Genomic DNA, 23,564 nt, shown 5'->3' with positions numbered 1-23,564 from the left:
GGAGGAAAAACAGCAAGCTTAAAAAAACACCTTAAAAACAATTGGTTTAAACACAGTTGACAAAAGCAATAGGTTTTGTTTCCAGCTCAAGGATCAAGTATTCATTTCCTTACAAAGTGTAGAAGCTTTATCCATCCAGCCAAAGGGTTATCTGCTGGGATGTGCATCTCCAATGGACCAAGCTCTGGGCAGAAGGGAGCTCTGGCACCACCTCCTTTCAGACCCATCCTCTGGACTTTGCACAAACCCCCTCTGCTCACAATGGTCCCACGATGCCAACCGTGAGCACAGTTGCTGTCAGATGCTGCCAGAAAGGGTTAAATTGCTGCCACAGTGCAAAGGACAGACTCACCCTTCACTCCTGACTGCCTGACTCTAAGGGTGGTCCTAAGTTTGGGCTTGGCTTACTGTTTTGTTTGCCAATGTAACAGCATTCGAAAGCCAGGGGTGAAATATCGTTTTATTCTGCAGGCTTCAGGATTTATATAAAATCTACATCCCACACTACAACTCAAGCCTCAAACTGTCTCCCAACTACACTACACACATGTGGGTGCCCCTCCCTTCTACACTTCTGTCACAGAACAAGTTCTTCAGCAAAACTTACTATGGAAGACTTAGAAACTGTTCCACATTTTCCTCTTGCAAGAAAACTTCCAAAGTCCATTGGACACAGATTTCTGGCTGAGCACCTGGGAGCATCCTGACTGCCTTTCCCAACCTGTGACAGCACAGCTTCCCAAGTACACTGAACACTCTCAGAAGTTTACAATCCTGTCAACATACCACAACCAATTCTGCTGAAGCATGTATGCAGACATGAGTTATTAGCCAAAAAAAAAAAAAAATCCAAAGTTGCTTGTTACCATTTTCTTCAGCTCTGCCAGAATAGCAGAATTCAGAATTTCACAAGCTTCAATTATCTAAATTTCTGCTCCTGGCAATGTAAGGTCAGGTAAGCCATTGTCTTGGTACCCCCAATGGAAAGAGGATCACTGCTGTTCCAGAGCACCCAAACTGCTGCTTGGGCTCATTGTACATCTCACCCAACAACTCCTCTGCTGCCCTCTCCCAAATAACCCAGCCCCTTTTCCATGTCTGACACTGTGTGGATGTACTGCTAGAGGCACATTAAGAGGCCAGCTGGCACCAGAACTGACCAAAGCTAAACCTGCACCAATTTAAGCCAAATTATGAAATGCCATGGAATCCACAACCACATTTGCTTTCACTCACAGCAGTAGCTATTTGTAGGCCAGGCCCTACTGCCTCCCTGTGCCAGCCTTTTCCCAGCCTCTGCTTCGTCTCTCTCACCCCCAGCAGCCCAACAGCTACAGATAAATGGTGTTACTGTGCTGGATGAGCTTGCTGCAGCTCCATTTTCCAGTAAAACCAGTCACTGGCCATTGCTCAGACCCATGATCTTCAGCCTCAGCTGATGTGCAGAAATTAGTTTTAGCTAAACTCAGTGTGCTCCTGAACACCTCTGTATGTGAGGGTTCACATACAGCTATGTGAATGATATGATGACCTCAGACAGGAGGCTGGGATGAGATGGAATGAACAAATTAAAAAGGAAGTAGAGGAAAAAGGGTTTCTAGTTTTATCACAGTTCTCTCTCTTTAAGAATGCCTGCAACAGTCAGCATTTCAGCTTCAGAACCAGAACACTGCACAAGTCACTGTGCACTAATGCAAAAAACAAACTGTTGTTCATCTCAAAAGTTTCATATCGGTTTTATAGAAAAAAATCTTGAAATCAAGTATACAGTCAGCTGTGCTGTTTTATACCTGTCTATATTTCATAGTTTCAAAGCAGCTATTTTAAGTGTCTTGACCATTTAAGCAGAAAAAAGTACACAAAGTGGAGAATTCTCAATTTATTTTCCAGTCAGCCCTTTCTCTACCATGTCCCAAATGCTCATCCAGTCCTAACAATCACAGTCCTACATTTTAGCATTACAGGAGTTAAGAACCATGAATGTCTCTTGAAATGAGTTCTAAAGTTAAGATGTCAACTCAATGATCAGAGCAAAAATCAGCATGTCCTACTAAATAACGCAGTTCAGAGAAATGTGGGGTTTTTTTCACAAGGCTTTCTTAAAATTCTAGGAAATTGAATATTTTTCTGTCTTTTCAGCCTCCATCTGCTGGATGTTCAATACTTAAAAGAAATTCTCTCTGAAAAGGAACACAAAAGTTACCCATGTATATAAGCAAAGTTCAAACCTTCCATTTATGATGCCAAACCTGTTGCCAAAGTGTTCTAAGGACCTACTTGAAAAAAAATGCCATGGAGTCTACTTTCTGATTGAATTCTCCTGCAGAGGAGAATCAAATGGTATTTTGTCACTGTACCCAAGACAGTTTGTCTCTACAGCCTGTTTGGGATAATTCCTTGGCATCCCTATTCCCTGCATTCCACCTTTCTGCGATCCCCTGGAACAAGGCTAATGAGACAGCAAAAAGCAATCTTAGCAGAAGAAGTGAGATGGCACGTGACCAGCTTAATCATGCAGCAAAGCTGATCACGAGCGCACAAACACCTCTGAGAAATCAAGGTCACTGCTAAAGTAGGTCAGCTCCACCAGCCAAGCACCCACCCAGAGTCAGGACCTCTTTCCACAAGCCCCAGCAGCTCTGGCTCCCCCAGGCAGCCCCGGCCAAGGCACACACACAGATTGATTCTGGAAGAAATGCCATTTGTAACTTTATGAATCACGAGCGTCTCGTGGCTCAAAAGCGCGATTTCGCAACGACGGAGGAAAACCGTGGCGCGGTTTCCTGAAGAAGTCATTGAAGAGATACTGGCTGTCCCTCTGGATAATGACCGAGCCAAAAACAGCTCTGAAAAGGAAATCATCTACTTCCCTTCGCAGCAGTGTTCCGTGGCTGCAGTTCAGTGTCACAGCACCAGCTGGTACAAAACACAAGGAGAGGTTCTCCACCTTCCCCAGTTTGCTGCTGCTGCTCCCCAGACGCTTGTGCTGGGTGATGGGGAGGTTCCAGCTCAGCAGCATGAGGGCTCCCAGTGTCCCCAGGATGATTTCAACATGCAGACCAGCATCCACGGGCTCAGTGCTGCAAGCAACAGGCAGCTCCTACGTCAGAACATTTATTAGGGAAAACTCCTCAGCAATGACAGGAAGATCCCTGAAGTAAAGCAGGGTGGTTTCCTTTGCCCTCAGTACTTAAGGAATACTTAAGTCAGAATAGTTCCTATCTTTCCAATATATTGATACTGTGTGGTTTTAATGGCTCCCTAACACCATTTGCAAGTACTGTGCAGTCCCAGAGGACAAAAGCTACAAGATGAACAATTTTGACATGGAGGGGGAAAAAAAGTCTCCAATAAACAGAAGAAAAACTCCAGGTGCAGTTTCTGTGTAGATCTGTCCAGGTACACTCCCACACCGAGAGCATCTGTTCATCACCAGAGTCTCTGAGGAAAGGCACAACAGGTCACATCATCACAGCTTTCCAGACTCTCACAGTGCTGAGACAGAACAATGCATTTCATCTTCACAGAACACCGAGAGCTCCAGACCAAGAGGGGTCTCGGCGCCCATCTCTCCTTGCTTGTGAGGGAAAGTACCTACAACAGCCTTTACTTCCAGCTACTTTAACAAAGGACTTCTCTGTTTTCTTCCCTCTGCCTCAAAACCAAGAGTCAGTGCTCACTAAAATAACTTTCTCTTGCACGGGGGAGCTCAGAGCTCAGCTCAGAACACAGAAGTGTCCCAGCAGTGCTGAGTACATGGCAAGGAAGGAAGGATCACTTCCCTCAGCCCAGCACAGCTCCTGATGCAATCCAGGAGGCTCCTGCCCTCCTCTGCTCCAAGGGCACCCTTGCTGGCTCACAAACCATCAATATCTTTTCTGCCAAGCTCTTTTCCAGCTGGTCAGTCCCTAACCTGTACTGAGACGTGGGGCTTTTCCCTTTCCAGGGGTAGGACTTGGCATTTCCCTTTGCTAACTTCCTCGGGTTCTTTCTAAGATTTTTGGTGACCCTTTTCTCTGGTCTGCAGAGATCCCCCTGCTTGGCAGCACACTCATGTGGGGTCTCAGACACTGCTCCCAGTTTGCATTTGTCTGCAGCTCTAAGCAGAAATTCCAGACAGCGTGGAAGGAAATGAAAACAGGCTGGTTCTGCAAAGGGAATTAAACAACTTCCAAAAATCCTAGCTCGTGCTCTTAGTGAAGCGGATAAATACGTGTTTCAAGGGGGTGTAGTCACACAGAAGTCACACATGGATAGAAGGATGGATCACCTTCGAAGCAGAAAAGGAAAAATGGATCAGAACCAAAGCCAACCCATGACACTTCCAGGAACCAAACCCGTTTAGACCAGCTGTGCTATGGATGAACTATTTCCCTCCTTAGCAGGGCACTGGGACAGACTGCAGTGACAGAGCTCAAGGCCTAGCTTACAGTTCTACAGAACAGCCACGGCAGACACGATCAGAACCAGCATCCTGATTATCCAGGTCCTGATTATCTGGTCCTCAGCCACAGGAGAGCCCATTTCCCCTCACATCTCAGTGTCTGCCCCTCTACCTGCCCGCTGAATCCCAGCTGCAAGAGTGTTCCAACACAGCTTGCTAGTTTGCAACCATTACTGAAAGCTTGATCTAGTGTAAGCTCCTCGTCAGCCAAGATTAGACTCTGGGAGCTCTCATTCTTTGAAGTGAGCTTATGCTGCCCTGTTTGCATATTTCATTCTGGGCAGCCACCAAAAGGAAACATCACAAGGGAACTAATGGAGCCCTTGTGAAAAGGTGGTGATGCACGCTCTTGGAAATCAGTACCAACACGCTGCTGTTACCAAAGGAATTTGGCCTGCCTCAATAATCAATCTGCCAGCACATGCACTGCTCAGGTTCCAAGAAACTGCTTCCACAGGGGAAACAGAAAGGGACCTGCCTTTCTTGGAAGGCCAGGTTTGAAGGGATTTATGAAACCCCTACACATGAAGCAAAGTGTAGCCTCTCTACAGGCCAGTGGAACCAAGAAGTGCTGGTCATCACATCACCAGATATTGGGTATAGACAGCTCCCAGTGCTGCAGGAATTCCTAAATTCAGCCCCAGCACACAGAATGAGACTGGACCAGCACTTTGTGTCTCCCCTGAGAGCAGGAAGCGCTGAATTCTGTCTCAGAGCTCTGCAAACTGAGTTACTGGGTGCCTCATGACACGCTATGGACACGCTGAGGTCACCACAGATATTCTAGGAACACATGTTCACATTCCACCTCTAAGGTCAACAGGGATGCATTAAGGAGGCTTTTACCAAAAATGTGTACCTGCCACACATCTGTAAGCTAACAGCTGATCTCCTACAAAGGGTTAAAAAAGTTACACTAAGAATTACACCCAGGTGTGTCAATGAAAGATCCACTCTCAGTCAGAACACTCCTCTGGATTTCAAAGGGTCCTGCTGTTCTAAATCATCCAGACTGATTTCACTGGAAAGGGATACAGCCATTATTCCATAAAATGGAATGAAAATCAGTCATCCTGAGAAATCCAGCTGCTTGTAGAAAAAGGATTGAGCCCAATGTCAGAAGTGTTTTAATTATTTAAACCCAAGACACCCAAACCAACATACTCTAAAATAATGCTTCAGAAATGTTGTTCAGCACAGCACCCTAGAATTTCTGAAACATAAGTTATGGAACAAAATAACATTACAAACAGGGTCCACTAATGTTAAATGTTGGTGAAGTAAGTTCACAAAATCTATATTAGGAAGCTATATTTAATATTAATTTAATCCAACCCTTTGGAAGATTTTGTGTATGTGTGAGAAGAAACAAGGTATTGAATTTTCAAGACTAGGGAGAATGAGAAGGCTTAAAAGACAACAGAAACTTTAAGTCCTTTGGGCCAGTTATTTCAATCTACTCATTTGACATCAGTATCAATTACTCTTTTAGTAATGACAGAGTTAAAAGAAACGAAACCAGGCACAACAAAAGAAATCTAGTCCCTCAATTACTACAGTCTAAACTTAGCCAAAATCCTGAGTTTCCAAGCCAGGTCCAGCCTCTAATGTGTGAGGGACATTTCACAACTGCTGAATGCAGTTCTTGCTCACCAACCCTAAGCCAGCCAAGGGATTTGGAGGGTGGGAGGCAGAGCAGGGTGTGTGAAAGACAGCAAAATCCATCCTACCATGTGGGTAAATGAATTATCCAACACTAATGGGCTTCAAGGAAAAACTTAATCGAAGCTGATTTCTTTAATAGCTTAGGTACTTCCAGCATGCTTTGATCAGAAACACACACCCAAAGCCACAGAACAACAAAAACCTTCTCAAGTGAGGAGGAAGCAGTTCTGTGAAGTCTCCCCAAGTTGTACACGTTACTTCTGATCTGTCAACAACAGAAGATGCACTGTAGAGTCGACTTCAAAGCCTAAATTTTTACAAGATTAGAAATTTCTCTGTAAGAGGAGTGTACACAACCTGGAGTGACATTTCTGGAGCAGGAGAAGCACATAAGATAACAAGTAGGTAAGCTACTTAACTCACTCCCCATGTTATACAAACAGTGGGAACTTGCAGTCAGTGCCTCTAACTCACTGTTGGAAATGCCTCCTTTTTGCACTTGTAGTCCAAAAGATGCAGCTTTTTGCTTCAAGATTTCATCCAGCTCCTAAATATGAGCAGCAGTTTACAGCAGACAGATGTTTTAGATGAAGGTCTTAAAGACTTCAATTAGCCAAAGAGAACAGGTAAGTTTCATATTGTTAAATGCACATCTTCTAATCTAAAGATGATGAATAAAGCCCAACTGCACACTGTAAGTATTATTATGACTGTGATATGATCTGGGCAAATTTAATTTCCTTACTACAGCTCAGTGAAGCTCATGGATCCTCAGCAAATATACTTCCTGTAGTTCATAATCTCAAAAGCTGTCTTTCAGTGGCAGGAAGGCAAAATCCTCTCAGAAGTTCAAAGAAATGTATCTTTTAAATGAAACAGCAGCCTAGCAAAACACTTCCTCATTTATGTCAAAAGTAGAATTTCACCCTGTGATCAGTGATTTGGCACACCATGGAACCCCTTTCCAGGGCTTCTTCCTCAAGCTCAGAACTCCTGCTTGTATTTTAATACCTCTTGTAATAGGATACCTCTTAAATTTAACATTTCAAGTGAGCACAAGCTTTAACTGCAGTCACTCTTCCCACTGGCACAGCGCTCCACCAGTTCCTGCAGCTTCCAGCCACCAAACCCTTCCGGGCTTTTTCAGCTCCTCATTTTCTTCCCTCCTCTTACTGCAGCACTGTAGGCATGCAAACCAAACAGCACACTCAAGCCATGGCATGAATAATACTGCCCAAGCAATATTTTCTCACTTGACTTTTATAGTTCATGCATTATGGGAAATTAGCCATTTTTCAGCTGAATAGACTGAACCATTACTCACTTCTTTTAGCCTCTGAAGTGCATCTATTAAGGTGAAAATCCTAGTTCTGAGTTGAACCACCTGGTCCAAATACTTTTAGAGATATTGCACAGATTATTTGTCATATTATTACTACAACAAACCCAAACACATTTGGCATGTGCAAGACCTTTCATTCAGATATCTGTTGCCAAACTGCAGCTAAATACTTCATATCTTCAGGGAACAAAGCATTGGAACAAGAGGGCAAAAATATCACCAGAAGGAGCAAAGACAGGTGGTTCTATTCATAGCTGATACTTTCATTTCCAGTTTCCATCACACCTTTTTGTTAGGTGTACAAATAGGTAAAAAAGAAAAAAAAAATCCAGAGAATGTACAGTGATGGCACAGCTACTGTACAAAGTTTGTGTGGAAACAGAAATTTACAACTCTAAAATTACTGACAAATTTCCAGTTTTAAGAAAATCTCTGCCCACACATGCACCTGTAAATAGCTGCAGCTACCCCCGTGTGCACCTGGAGTCCCTCTGTTGGTGGAGCACCAATAAACACTGACAGAAATGAGCTCAGCAGCTTCCTCTCCTGAAGTCACACTATTTGCCAGTTAAATCCAAATCAAACCCTGACTCTGAACTGTTTCATGGCAAACACGTAAAGAAACGCACGGCAAGAAGAGACACGGGTCACTGGCAGTCTCGGTCAGTGGAGGTAACACCACCACCAGGACCTGGAAGGCAGGTTTTGAAAGGAGGGATTTGCTGCTCAGGCTGAGGAGAGCTGCCTTTCCAAGCCATGGGAGCTCACCCTGGGGCATTATCCCTTTGGAGAGAGCCACACGAGGCACTTGGAAGCGCAGCCACAGAGAACACACAGAGAAGTAGGGCAAGCTCCCAGGGCCCCCCAGGCCAGCACTAATATTGACACAGCACATTAGGAGCACAATTGCTGTAGCTGACAACTCCCTGTCCAGCCAAAGCAGTGCTCAGGACTGCGAGGGAACAAGGCAAGGGATGGCAGGACACGGAAACCACAGTGACAGCCCAAAGGAGCCCTTCAGCAGGACACTAAAGTCAGATGTCTCACTGCACCACATTCTGAACTCTCAAGTGAATGGATGCTCTTGGCTTCTACTGCAGCACTAGCTATGTTTCCTGTTTCCTTCTCTCCTTCTTGGACAAACTGGAATTTCTGTGCAATGTGACCCAGGTTCAAGGTGAGCCCCCAACGCCCTACAGTGTGAACCTCACCAAAGCCAGCATTTTGAACAGATTTGCTTTTGAGGCTTTGCAATCACAGCATTCAGAGCAAGACTTGATGGAGCAGAGCAGTGATAGTTTAGGGAAAAACCATCAGAATATGGCTTGGAGAATGTTGTGTTTGTCTAGCTCAGGATAAGCATGAGACACTGCTGAAAACCTCACAGCAGTTTCACAGAACAGCTGATAAACCACCTTAGTGCCAAAGGGATGGCTTTACTTCCCTTTTTTATTCTCTTGCCACTCTTCCCCCAGATCTCACTTCCAGTACTCCAGCAGAGACTTTTCTAAAGTCCCCAGAGCCTGCCTGTAGAGTGTACTGAATTCATCAGGCTGAACAATAACTCCAGAGAAAGCAGAGTCTTCTGGGGGTTCAGAAATCTCAGCTGCCTCGCTCAAAGGTCAGATGATACCCAGAAACAGCTCAGAGCAGGGGGAGGAGATGTGGCAGAAAAGGGGAAGGGAAGAAATGTCCCAACTACAGTAAGCAGCTTAAATATCCATCCCTGTTACAGCCTTTCTGCACTTCCCAGATATTTTCAGCACTCCCACAGGACTTGTTTTCAACACACAAATCCCTCCTTGGTTTGAGCAAAACAAGGTGTGCTGAAACCTTTTTGCTGATCCACATCTGCACTGTGACATTTTCTCTGCTCTTTTGTGAATGACGAGCTATGAATATACAGACACGGTACAGGAGTATTTCCATCCACTCTGCAGTCACTGCTGCCGTGGGAGTAGAAGCTTTATTTTCTTGAGAAATGCCTACAGCAATAGGACAGCCCTTTAGAGAAATGGCTGATACAACATATTCCTTTTTTTGTGCCTCTGAACATTCAGGCTGATGTTGAGAACCACCAAATTTCCAAACCTGTGACATTCAGCAGCCAGAGATACAGCTGGATACAAGCCTCAGACTTGCATTTTCTAGACAGGCTTTTAAATCTGTGATTTCTAATTTAAATCAAGTCAAGTCTGAATGCATACTTTTACATTACAACTGAAACTGAAGTTTTAAAATCGCTGCTGTATTTGGAACAAAGACTCGCGTTCCCAAATCATGACAGCCTTTATAAGGGAACACCAGCAGTTCATTTAATGGGATCCTTATTGCTATGCAGACATCTCAACCATTACAAAATTAAAAATAATGGAAATGCAAGCAGGGAAGAACAGCGTGTAATAGACACACACATACAAAAAAAACCCGAGAGATAAAAAATCCTGCCAAGACCAAACACGGGCAACAGAGGAAAAAAACCTGTTCAGAAAAAAACCCAACGCAACAAATCACAGCCACCCACCCCAAAAAGGAACTCTTCAGAAAACAGAAGGTTGCATGCTTGACTTTTTTTTTTCACGAATTCTTGTCTTTATCCATCCACACAACAACCTCCTTCCCCTCCTAATCAAGAAGGGATGCACCACAGAGCAAAGGGACATCTGACTAACAGTTGTAACCAGAAGTTTTTCCAACCTGGTGTTTTAATTCCAAAAGAGAACATTCCATGACCTACGCAGTCTGATCCCACTGGACCCAGGAAGGATCACTAGACAGTTCACATTCATCCTCAAAAAAGCTTAAGTAGGTTTAGATGATTTTATTTCTGCAAGTAGCAGACTTGTGCCAAATATTAATAATGCAGTCCCTTAGTTACCACTTACAAATGCTCATAATTATTTACAGCTCCTGAACAGAGGATGGCTTGGATATCACCCAACAGATCCACAGCAGTTAAATTTATTAGAAAATGGAAAACCTTCTACTTTCACTCAGTAGAACAATAGAGGCAATGAGTTCTGCTTGAGGAACAATGAAAACACTGGCCTTCTTCAGCTTAGAAAACTGGCCAGGACCAGGATCTACAAACTCATCAAATGTCATGGGGACATCAAGCAAAGCTTGGCTGAAAGGCTCAAAACAACACAGTTTTGTGGAAACTCTCTGCCAGGTAGCAGGAGGCCAGGAAGCTCATGTGCTTTGCACAGAGAGACTGGAGCAGCTCATGGAAAGGGATTCTGCTGAGGGTGAAGTCCCTGAACTGAAGGTAATTCTGGGCTCTCATCCTACTCTTCATCAGGAGCAACTCCCAGCCCTGCTGGAGACTCTGGGGACAACAGCTGGCTCTTGCTGATGGCACACAATGGTCTTCCAGTTGTTATCAGAAAAATAACATGACCTCCATTATGTATTCAGAGAAACTTGTATTTCCAAGTATGATATATATGGAATACTCATAGGGAAAGTGTGAAATATACAACATCCTCAAAAAACCCTTCCAGGTCAACTCTGTTTTAAGTTAACTCACCTGCAATTATCACCCACTCAGCACCAGGTGGAACATTTGAACTGAATCATTAGACATTATGAATTTAGCAAAGCAGCTTGTATAAGCTTAGCTTATCAGAAAAAAACCAACCTAGTACAGGAAGCCAGGTTTGTCTGCTTTCGTAAGCGGAATTTCAAACCCAGTTTAAACAGTTCAACTCCCCTGCAGCACCCAGAGCAAGGAGCCACAGGAAAGTCAGCAGGCACAAAGCAGCCAAAGCAAACACCAGAATGGCAGGGCCAAGCCTCACCTTGCCAAGCTCTTCAGTCCGTGAACACTGCCCCACTCACCTCAAACCTCTCCTGCACCACCACATCTTCCCCATCATTAAATACAGCTCTCAAATCCTTTTTGAAAAGAGGCTAAAGGGCCCACTAAAGCAGGCAAACTTACTGATCATAGAATCATTAAGGTTGGAAAAGACCTCCAAGATCATCAAGCCAAACCTTTGACCTTTGATTACTCATGGGGTAAAACCCAACCAGACAAACATGCTTAGAACAGAAAAGCATCACATATTTCAGAGGATCATGTACTGAACAATAGATACAAAGAGTTCTGGCTTTTTTTTTTTTTTTTAAGAGTCCTACTTTTCTGAAATGCTCACTTCAATCTCATGCACTACTGTACCCTGACTTTAACAGAGAAATACATACTCTGCTTGTATGTGTGTTTTCTTCAGTCACTCATCTGGTGCTCAACTGAAATGCTTTTTTATCTGTTAAAGTCCCTTCAGCTCTCTTCAAAGGTTCTGTCTCCTCTTCCACAACATGCATTGAATTTATTTGTTGTTCCTAAAGGTACAAGCTTAAATTAACATTCTCAAAATTCTGAAGTAACTGACTAAACACAAAATACCTACCCTGAGTAACTGACAAATATAAAGGCATTTTCACTATCCTCATGTTAAATCATAGTAAATTCCTAAATATGAATATCAGCTCCTCAGGTTTCTCTCCCACTTTTGTCTCCCTCCAGTATCAGTGCTCAAAATTTTCACCTTATAGCAAATCACTGGTCTTAAAACTTGACATTCTTATTCCAAAATAAAGAAGTGCTATATTTTGATCCATTGAAATATTAAGATTACCGACCAAAAGTGATGTTTGCTTTGCATTTTACTTTTGCTGAACAGAACTCATAGGCATCACATTCTATGAATGCTTTAAAGCATAACAACATGAAAACCTCCTGTAGTAATTTTAACCTTTTGACTTGTTTTGTTGCAAGAGTCTCTGTAGTCCCCTTCTCTCTGTCCTTCTCAGCCTGGTAAAAGCTCTATGTCCTTGCACTCCCTTCTACTCAAACAGAGAGTACAGATAAGCAGACAAGTTTTATCTCAACTCTGATACCAGATTCATTCATATCTGTTCCCTTGTACAATCGTGTTCTGCTCTCCTCTGCTGCACAGGAGGCGACCTCATCTACCCTTTTATAGGACACACTGATAGGCAGCAATTCAGGTCAAAGTTTACTTTGCAAAGATATCCTGGAAGAACTGATGTGTTGTAAGAATCCCTTACCCGCCTCTCACCTTTTCTGTTCCAAAACTTACTTCTTGCTCCTAACCTCCAGCTTTTCCAGCCTGAATTTCACCAAGGCACCTATCTGCTACTAACCCTCATTTCATTTTCTCCTTCCAGATAACGTTATCAGCTCATTGACTGCAGGATGAACCCAGTGAATTGCTTTTTCCTCCTTTAAGTAAGTTCAGTTGTGCTTCCTTCATCTGAGACTCTAAATTTACATTCACCAAACAGATCATGAACTGTTTTCGGTTTTGAAAACTTGAACTCCTGTCAGTTTCCTACTCACGCTTTATCAAATCCGGAAAAGCATTAAAGTTATGACATAATTAACATCCTACATTGATCAACCTACCTTTGAGTCCAGCTTGATATCCTTGTTTACCAAGGCACAGAAACTTTTGTGCACCTCTCCAGCGCTGCCCTGGGAACTGCAAGTCAATAAAGTCCTTCCACCCTCAGTCACTTCCTCTTGGAAATGTGACATACAGAAACAGGACCTGGCTGCCAGATAGAAAGGGCACATGTATTTCTCAAGCAAGCCAAGTGGAAATTGCCAGAATTAATGCTACTGACTAATCCCTGCTCAGCTCACACACAGTAACTATGAATCAGCTCCAGAGTTTATTTAATGCAGGGCTAGGTGGATTTTTACAGTGCAGCACACACTTGGGGAGATTCAGGTGACACAATTCACACGTTTCATTAGCTCAGAAGCTGAAACTCTAACCTTTTAACCCTTTCTAACTGCAAGAGCTTTTGACCTCCTGGCTTCAGCATTCAGCTGGGTACTCCCATACAGCACTGCTACTCACCTAACCCCACAGTGAACTGTTCAGAGATCCAAAACAGATTAAAACTAACCCTGTAGAGAAGTAACTTTTTTAAAAAGCTACAAGTCTGAGTAGATGCCAGTGAGGTGATTCAGAAGTCAAACAGATACCAGCTGTACAGTGGAGAGATGATGAGCTCACCAGTGAGTGTCCATTTAACATCCCTTGCACACACACACCAGAACGTGGGAGCATCCCAAAGGCAGATCACAGCACAGGTAACCCCACAAAGCCTCCAGGGTAATACAAGCACACAACAAACACTCTGAAATGTCTTTGTTTTGTTTGTGAGCTGCTGCTTTGGATAAACTTGCCCCTTTTCTAGGCTGTTTCATCAACACCCAAGTGAAATCTGTCTCCCATCCACAGCAGCACAGTGAAGAAAGAACCTGGATGAATGTTTTCATCTTAAACCTAACCCCTAACATGGTTTTTAGGTTTAAAAACCATGGCTCAGGGTTGGGATGGCACATGGAGCCATCAGCTCTAACTGCACTGAGATGACCGATGCCCGCAGCCTGAGCAGGGGGAACGTGCAAATTCAAAGATAAAAGCAGAGCACAACAACACAAGGAGCCACCAGGAACGAAGTGACCAGCCCTTTGAAGGGTGGAAAACAAGGAAAAGCTCACATGTGGAAATGATTGGGATGAGTACACTTCTGGAAGGATGTGTGGAAAATACAGAACTACACCGTGAGGAATGATTGAAGAGAAACTCACCCACTGCTGCCAAACAAAGACTGGGCCAAATTCCGTCACAGGGAGGAGTTACAGAGGATATGCTGGCTCGTATTTGGAGGTGAAAAACCAACCTTTCACTGCAACATGCAATGAGGCTTGCTAGAAAGGGCAACCAAAGTCAGCTGTACTTGTCCCTAATGTTTCCCCTCTAAGCTAGCGCATCAAGATTCTTCCAGGTGCTGGAAGGGCAGGGAAGTTTCTCTTCCTCCTTCCTGAAAGTCTTTGAAATGCACTTGGCTGCCACTCCTCCAGGCAAACCCGAGAAGCTGCCCCAGTGTTATTCTGTGAGCTGGTTGCCAGCACACCATGGCTCCAAAACATCGTCACCGGCACAGGCGCGCTCCCAGCACCGACACGGAAGGACACAAAGACACAGGCGAGTCCAAAGGGGAATTTTTGGGTGTCTGAGTCTGTAAATAAAGACATCAGCTACCAGGTTTTCCAAAGTCACCAAACAAAATCCAGCAGAAAAAATAGGTTTCCTTGACAAATAACAGAAACCAGTACTTTTCCAGGTTTGTCAAGGGACACCATCATTCCAGGGTTAGTGGCTACAGGAAATCAGAGAACCACAGAAATAACCTAAAACTAGGGGGCAAGTCGGATGAATGACCAAATATTTGTTTTAAAAAATAAGAAGTCTGCATCTGAAATGTGTGCCAAAGAAAGTAGATTACACAAGGGTTACAGCACACCACAAATGAATCCAGGCTTAAGCACTTGCCTGAGCAAATCCTGTTCTAAAAGGCACGCTCGTTTTGTCTAAAAAGCAGCAAGAACACTGCAACACCAATTTAAACACTTAAAAGAACTTTAAAAATCTTAAAATGTTGAATAAATTATCATCAATATGCTACAACATTACCTGGGTCTCTAATGAGATACCAATAGGGCACTTTTCACTCCTTTGTTACATGGAAGATTTTGATTATTATTTTTTTTTTTTTTATTTTTTTATTTTTTTTTTTTAGTTCTGCTTCTTTCTAAGCTGTGTAACTATTTGGTCTTTATTAGTGTTCATATGCTCCAGGAAAAAAACAAGCCAATCCACTTTAAGTAGAAGGCATGGATTGTCCTGTTATCTGCTGAGTTAAGCTTTGTCTTTACATTCCATTTATATTGCAAATAAAGTTCAAAATTTTTAGTGAATCTCTTTAATAAGGGCACATTAGAGTCTCAGAAAGTTTTTCATGCCACTGAACACAAGAACAATTCTCCTCAACAGCTATTTGATAAGAACATGAAGAACAAACTATGGTGCCAATATTTCTCTAAATGGAATCCTGGGTAGATTTTAGAAAGCTTTGCTTCTTGAAAACAGAATATTTAAACCAACTGGCAGCAAGATGAGATCTATGCCAAGTTTAAAACTCGTTCTTAAACAGCAATTCAATATTCTTCTCATTTTGTATTCAAACAGACAGGCCCCTCCCCTCAAAGGCAGCAGAGGTGTCAACAATTGATGGAGTTTAAACCATGTATTGTCATAGAAAAAAAGCTTCCCCCCCTCAGTCTCTTTCCTATATTCCACTTCCTCCAGACTTCCTGGCAAGTTTAACTGGAGACATTGCTGGGTCTCTGCCAATTTTACATAAATTATCAGTTTGACAACAACTTGGACACTGAAGTGCTCAGCTCTGGCAAAGTCAGGTGACGGTGGTGAATGAGCTCCTGAGAGATTGGAGCATGTGAAACACTTCTGTATTTGCTCATCTGGAAACCCAGGGGCACACAGACCACTGAGGTGAGAGGGAAAAGAGTCAGAGATCTGCCTGAGTTACTCATCCTTATTATAAAAAAGAATTTTTTTTTAATGGCATAATAAATACCAAAAAGCTCCCCTGTACAGCTCCAGAGATGAAAGTAAAAAGTTGTTTATTTTCTTGGCTGCTGGGTTTCAGTGCCAAAGCCAGACTTTGTCATCAATTTTTTATGTAGATTTATGAAAGAAATGACCCACCACAGCTTAATCCAAAAATATTCTGTCACAAAGCCTCTTCTTGCACATGAAGGTTGCAGTGTAACACATTTAAAACAGCACTCTTCACACCTCCTGCCTCTCCCACCTCTCCTTCAGGAATACTCACTTTGGGAGCCGCTTCCTAACCCACGGAAGCAGAAATGTTTACGAAGGCCAAGCTGCACGGCATCAGCAACCTCAAATCCCTCTTCAGGGGGAAGCACCCAGCCCTGAGCCCCAGCAGACTGCCCAGACCTGGCTCCCTGCCCGGACAGAGGGACGGGGAACACGGATGGGAACCCTCAGCCAGGAATGGGCTGGAGCACTGATGGAGCCAACACTGCCCATGGCAGCTCAAATGGTCACCAAAACTGCTGTCCAAACTCATCCAGCTGTCCACAGATGAGGCCAAGGACTCACAAACCTAACTGCTGGGCACCAAAACCAGCATTTTGTCCCATCAAGGTACCAGAGCCCTGATGAGCCTGGCCTGAACCGTGGCCTATTTCCCACACGCTCCTGGAAAATCTGCAAAAATCCATCAGTCAGACCAGAATTCTTGGGAGGAAGGAAGGAAAGGACCAATGGATGAATGCTACTCGGGGTAACTCACACAGAAAGGACAGTCAGAAAAGTTGCATCAGCCGTATCCAGTTGTTAAAATTTGCTCTACAATGGTGAGTTGATAATCTCCACCAGGAATGGGAATGGAGAAAGTTTCTCCAATAGCTGACTGCAGTGATCTTCTCCTCTGCTGTTTCCCTCCTCATCATCTTATTCTTGATAATGACAAAAGCATTAGAGTAAGACAAATAAAGAGCCACTCCAGGAAAATAAATGGAAAATAAAGGAAATATAAAAGAACACAGGAAAATAAAGCAGGCATTTGCTATGGAAGAGTCTCATGGTCAAGTCAGATAAATGAGGACAGGAATTACCTCATTCAACAAATGATGCCAAGTACAGTAATTGAGATCTCATTTTTGCCAGCTGGGATATCTTAAACAGACTGAACTAGATTTTTAAATGCTGTAATAGGGAAATACCCATCTTTCTTCAGACTGTCTCCTGGCCAGACAAACTGACCAAGCTGCACATGTCTCAGATGGAGAAAAAACATATTTACATAAACATCCTAAAACTCCTAACAGCACTGAAACAGAAAATCCCAACATGAACCCAAACTAGCAGCAACTCTTATATCTGTCTTTCTGCTTAAAATAGCAATATCCAACTGCTGGCCTTGTATTTCTAAAATACAAATAACTTTTAGTACTTCTGGAATTTGGACCCAAACTGCATAGAAAGCATTTGACAATATTTTGAACAGATTGTTCTTTAATTACAGCACACTTCCAGCAATTTTAATGTTTTATATGTGACAAGTCCCTCTAAGAAGTCACTGAATCTGACTCGATAGGTTTCAAAAATAAACTACAATATTCAGAGGCTGGTTTGGTCATTGCAGTGAAAATGTATTTTAAAATAAAAAAAAACCAACTCTATAAAAATAGGAAGAAAACAACACTATTTGTAATAGAAACTTCCAAGCCATAGTAAATTTGGTATAGATTAAAATCACAGTAAAATGTTACCCTAGGGCAGAAAATTTGCCTTATATTCTTTATCAGATTGATAAGGAAAACAATCGATTGCAGGTATCAGAGGCTTCTAAGATCACAAACATGTAAATTTCTGTATTTATGAATTTGGGCCATACCCTGACTATAACACAAAAATATTCTTAAGCACGGTGACAGCACAATGTTGATACTGACTTTTTTCCACTAACTCATTATGAATTAATTTCACCAATAACAAAGCAATTTGCAAATGCCAAGATGACATGAAATGCCTTGGCAACAAAGCACACTGGGAAAGGGAACAGAGGAATAAATGGGCCTCCTCTGTTTCTTAGTCAACAATTCTAACTTCAAACTGGAAACCCCAACGTGGCCAAAACAAGGTTAAAAAATAAATCTCCAAAATGAACAACTGATTTTTTTATTTTTTTTTTTCAATCTATTCTAGACCACACATTCTACCCCTGAAAAATGACCAGACCATTCAAGTCTATAGGCAAAATAACTATTATTTGCCAAGGTTATAGAAAAAATAATAAGGCAGTAGGAGAAGTGCAGCAGAAAGCTCAAAACTCAAGATTTAAAATACATTTATCAGAGGTCCTTGAGTGAAAGATAAAAATATCAGTAGAACTCAAACCAAAGGCAACTTGCTGCCACTCTCAATGACTACAGTGCATATGCACAACATGAAAAATTAAAGTTTTGATATTTTAATAGATCATTTTTCTTCAAACTGGAACAGAAGTCCTAAATTTCGTAATGCTCCAAGAAAAATCCACAGACAACAAAGAAATCCATTCATAACAAGTTAAAGGAAAATAGAACCCAACCAAACCAGTTCAAGGAAACTAAAAAATAACAGCCTTAAAGACAGAAAAAAAAACATTCTTACAAAAAAAAAAAAAAAAAAAAAAAGAAAAGTTAAAATAAAAGTTTATTAGCTTTATTTTCTCCTGTTTTTTTCAGGAAGCAACTTTTTCTTCTCACTTCACCTGATAAATATTCTGCAGTACAGCATTATTTAGCGTTTTCTACCAGTCTTTTTGATTTTGTCCATTTTGGTCAGGCAAATTATAAAAGGCAAAGGCACCTTAAGGAAGTCTCCATGATAAAAAGAACTTGAGATCAAGAATAGTAATAGTAATTTCTGAGTCCTCTGACAGTCTTACTTCATTCACCTTTCATAACCTGCATCAATCCCAAATGGATAATAAAAACTTAGATTTTCTGAGTAGTCCTGTAGCAAGAATACATCCAATCTTTAAAACACATGGATTCCATTTGCTTATTTTTTAGCTGATGTAGAAAGGAATTAAAGCACAAGGCTGCAACTGAACAAGCACTGAAGAATTACCATAAAATGCCATCCTAGGAAGGTGATTTCAGAGATGTGGTGCCCAAAGATGCTGCCTAGGAATCACCAAACATCCTTCCCAGTGCTACAGCAGCTGCAAGGTAGATTTCCATCCCATCCAGTTCAGGATTTAGCCATGTGTCTGCTGCCCTTCCCAGGGCTCTAAACTGCCTTGGACCTGTGGAAAACAGAGCCCACCAACACCTGCAAGGGAAACCCAGCCAAAACCACCCCAAAAACTACAACCACCTGCCTCAGCTGCTTGGACTCATGAATGGGCCCCTTGAGCCAGTAGAGAACATCAACACCTTGGGCCCCAAGAAACGTGGCTTGTTAGTTCTCCCCTCCCAGCTGCTGCCAAGGAGATCTCCTGCTCTGAGCAGCCCTGCTGGCACCATTCCTGCACCAGGCCAACCCAGTGAACTCCAGCACAGCCCCAGCACAGGGTCACAAGCGGCTCTGACATCAGCAGCTGACCCAGAAGCGCATCTGACACAGCAGACGTTGAGTAACAGCTTCTCAAATGGCAGCAGACTGAAAAGGTTACAAATTCTCCATGTGCTGCCTAAGAAATAGCTTTTTGCAGCTGCACAGGAGAAAGCTGACCTGAACAGAGAGAGAAGAAAGACAAATCCTTGCAGGGATGGCTCCTCAAACAATCCTGCACTTTACCCATGAAGAACCCATTATCAGCCAGTTCTTGAATCGAATTAAACTATCAACCAGGAGCTTGAGCACCAGCTAAAATAAATTTGAAATAATACCAAACACAACACAAGCTATCAATCTTCTTTGGGGCAAAGACTGAAATGTCAGATTATTTTTTTAGGCAATGAATATTCCAGACTAACAACGCCTGAAGATGCTGTTTTGATCTGCGTGCTTCTGCAGAATGGATTAAAAAAGAAATTACATTTCTCAACATCTGGTGAAAGATCAGGTTTCCAAGGAGATGAAGTCTGGGCCTTGGATAAGTAGCCTTACTGCATTTTTCCAACCAACTGAGGTAAAAAAGGCAGGTGCAGTATGCAGTTAATGGCAGTGAGTTACCTCAATATCCACCCCATTCAATTTAATAGATGTCACAGGTTGTCTGACCATGTTCAGAGTCATTAAATACAAGTAAAACCAACTGGACGGTCACAACTGAGATTTCTTCCTCACACACACACCAAAAAAAATCCTCAAAACTTAAACAGGTTTTCTAAATAACTCAGTACACCAACTCTTAGAGAGAAAAGCCTTCTGATTTTTTAAGTGCTTCATTTTTCTGCTCCAATGTCTTGAGTTTCAACTACATAACACCTGAGCATCAGCCTGGATTTGATCTGAGTAAAGCTGGAACATATTTCCTAGTGCAATGCAAGACCTCCACATCCATATAAGATATTTACATCCACCTCACAGGCAGAACACTCCCTTGCTTTGCTTCATCCATCAGCAATCTACTGCCCAAAATCTATCCACAGCAGCTCTTAGAGACACTGAAAGCTCTTGCACCAGATTGAAAATGCCATCAACCACCTCACTTGCATCTTCGAGCACTTCCAGAACACAGACAGTAATTTCTGTGGGTTGATCAAGCAGAACTTTCAATAACCAAATTTCAAAAGTTGGTAGCTGAGTTCCAGTCAGCATCATCCAGTCAGCTACTGCATTTATCAAAATCAATTATTTCAGGCTGAAGCTCTCAAAATATGATGACAGCCAAAAATTAAAGTTTCAAAACATGTTTAATGTATCAAAGTAAATAGATAAAGCTTAAATATTGCATTCTGTAAACTTTGTGAGAACCAAAAAGCTACACAAGATTAAAAATAAGTATTTATTTTGGGCTTCTCTTTGCAATCATTTGCATATGATATGTCTTTATACAGCTTTTACTGAAGACAACTAACTTCAGAGAACTCCCTAACACTTGGGGATACAGGCAGCTGCCTTCTACTACTTTTCTGCCCTTATTCAGAAACAGAATTATGGCCAAAACTGATGGTAAAGGTTAAGAATGAAAAGCATGCAGATTACAGAACTGAAAGTCACTATTGGATGCACCAAATTCACTTTGTTTCACTTAATGTATTCCTTCAGGTTTTCCTGTAGCTCCTGTCAAAGTATAACACAGGCAATGGGCTCCATGCTGAAAACATCTTAAAATATTGTATTTAAGCATGCAAACAGCACTTCTGTACTGATGTAAACTAAATAGTCTGCATGTCTCCTGCTATTTCCTGCATCCTTGATAGCCATTCCCTTGGAAAACCTGCCTTCCTCACCTGCAGCTCTCACAGGTCTCAGTTTTGCCATCAGTCTTGTCCAGCATCAAAGAACTGTGGGCAACTCTAAGCTCCACCAAATAAATCCAGTGAATGCTCTCTGTTCTTACCCCTGACTGTCCAGGAGAATCCTTGAGAGCAGGTATTTGAAGGAGAACAACAAATCTCCTTTAAAGCTCCCCTACAAACATCACCAATTTTCCCACTCCATCCCTAGCGAGGGTCCCCAAACAGGGCAGGGCTCTCAGGAGCTCATGGTGACAGGGATGTGGCAGCAGGCCCCAGTTCCAGCTCTGGCTTTGTGGAATCCCAGCTCCCCAAGCAGCTTTCCTCACCTTCTTCACCTTCCCTTCTCCTGTCTACTCTCCCAAGGAACTTCTTTTACAGAGCTTGATCCCTCGCAGCCCCACTCACCACAGCTGGAAATGCACAGCGTGGAAGAGAATATGGGATAAACCAGCATAAAACCCCCATGAAATGCTGTGGCTGCAGATTATTCTACACACTCAATTTCTACAAGCAGGGATAAAAACCCACGAATGGTCACGAGAAGCACAAACCCACAGGAGTCAAGAGGAATAAAGCCTTTCTCCTTAATAAGCAGCTGTGGTTTAGAGTAACCAGAGAGGTCTGTAGTTCCTGAGGCTTTAAAAAGCTATTTACATTTGCATATTCCTGGAGGATACAAAACATACATTCTGAAGAGGGCAGAGTTTAACCTCAGCCTTCTGCAAGACCGTTTACAGAGACAGTTACCTGGAATTAATACTTCATTGAAACAAACACTCTTTTCTCCCTTGCATGCTTAGCTGTGTATTGTCAGTCACTCACGTTTTAAAAAGCCCTTTTATTAAAAATAATAATAATAATAAAAAAAAAAGATAGAACAGGTACTTTTAAAACGAGAATGTTAAAAAAAAGAACTGTAGTATTTGGAATGTTGAAGCTCCAGAATTAAAAATAAAATTCTACTTAAAGACCGAATTTTGAAAAGAGATTAGATCACGCTCTGCAGCTGACCCTTTCTACCTCCCATACTACGGAAATACTTTAAAATTCCAGTAGGCATATTTGCTTCCAAGGCAAGGAAACACACCCACTTGTTCCTTCACCGTTGTTTTTCAAGTACGAAAACCTTCCCAAAAGTGTTATAACCGAGGCACCGGAGTAACAGAAACCTCAGCAATTAAAAACGCCAAGTGATTCCCTCGCCTCCCCGAGCGCAAAATCCCGACCTCGGGCAGCCGCCCCGGTGCTCCCGGTGTGTTTCGTTCAGAGCCGAGGGAAGCCCTTCCCTCCCCGGCCAAGGCAAGGCGCACACAGGTGTCCGGCAGGGCAGAGCCGCTCGGGACCAGGGGATCCCCAGGAAAGAGCCCCGGCAGGTGCCCGGGATGCTCCGGGGCCGGCACCTGCCGCCGTGCCACAGCCACAGGGAATTCCCGAGCACCGCCATCCCTCCGGATCGCACGCGGGGCCTCCCCGCTGCCGGAGACCCCGCTCGGGCAGGGCCGCTCCCGCGGCCGGGGAAGGGGCACGGTGCCCTCTGCGAGAGCCGCCCGAGCCCGCCGGTCCCTGGGGGCGGCTCGCAGGGGAGGGGGCACAGCCCGCCGCGGCCCCCCGAGCCCCGCCACCGCCCCTGCCCGCCGCGGGACCCCGGCCCGGCTCTGCCCGCGGGCCCGGGCCCGCCCGCCGGCCCCGTACCCCCCGCTGCTGCCGCCCCGCCGGGCCAGCCCGCCCCGGGGCCGCTCCGGAACGGGGCCCCCGCTCCCGGGGAGAGACACAGCCCGGCACCGCCGCCGGGGGGGTCCCGCCGCCGCCATCTCCCGCTGCGGGCCCCCCTCCGCCGCCCCTCCCGGCTTTCCCGGCTCTCCCGCGGCCCCCGGGGGCGGCGGCTCCGCCGGGGCCGCGCTGCCCCCCGGCCCCCCCCCGCCGCTCGGCGCCCCCCGCCCGCCGCCCCTGGCGCTCACCGCGGCTCCGCGCGCCCCTCGCCGCGCCGCGCCCGGCCGAAGGGAGGGCGGGCGGGGGTCGCGGCCCCCCGGCAGCGCCGCACGCCCGGCGCAGGCAGCCCCCGTCCCTGACCTACTTTCCGCCTGGCTTGCCACCCGACGGCGCACCACTAACCTACTTTCCAGCCAATGGCACCCTCCCCCGGCCCCGCACCGGACGCGCCCGCCCGCCAACGGGAGAGCGGCTCCGCGCCCGCCTCGCCCAATGGGCGGCCGCCGAGCGGGAAACGCCCGCCCCCCCGAGCGCCGGCGAATCCCCGGGCGGGCCCGCGGCGCCGGCCA

At 44.2% G+C, this 23,564-nt stretch overlaps 1 protein-coding gene across 32 annotated transcripts in view; it reads right to left on the bottom strand.

Moving 5' to 3' along the window:
* BMAL1 (basic helix-loop-helix ARNT like 1) overlaps nucleotides 1-23,515 on the bottom strand; it is a 47,227-nt gene extending 23,712 nt beyond the window's left edge. For 3 of the 32 annotated variants that reach the window (XM_086893699.1, XM_086893716.1, XM_086893727.1), the window contains exon 1: nucleotides 23,360-23,413. The gene's annotated coding sequence lies outside the window, so the exon portion shown is untranslated. Of the gene's footprint in view, nucleotides 1-113; nucleotides 6,105-11,657; nucleotides 11,796-12,882; nucleotides 13,032-19,003; nucleotides 22,896-23,243 lie in introns of those variants that run through there. The other 29 variants (XM_086893715.1, XM_086893717.1, XM_086893705.1 and 26 more) reach the window with 25 other exon arrangements.
* Between the last annotated feature and the right edge of the window lie 49 nt (nucleotides 23,516-23,564).

The sequence above is a fragment of the Cyanistes caeruleus genome, chromosome 6 (assembly GCF_971803275.1).
Source record: "Cyanistes caeruleus chromosome 6, bCyaCae1.hap1.1, whole genome shotgun sequence".
Lineage (NCBI taxonomy): Eukaryota > Metazoa > Chordata > Aves > Passeriformes > Paridae > Cyanistes > Cyanistes caeruleus.
The sequence above is the reverse complement of the archived record's forward strand: the minus strand, read 5'-3'. Positions and strand labels throughout refer to the sequence as shown.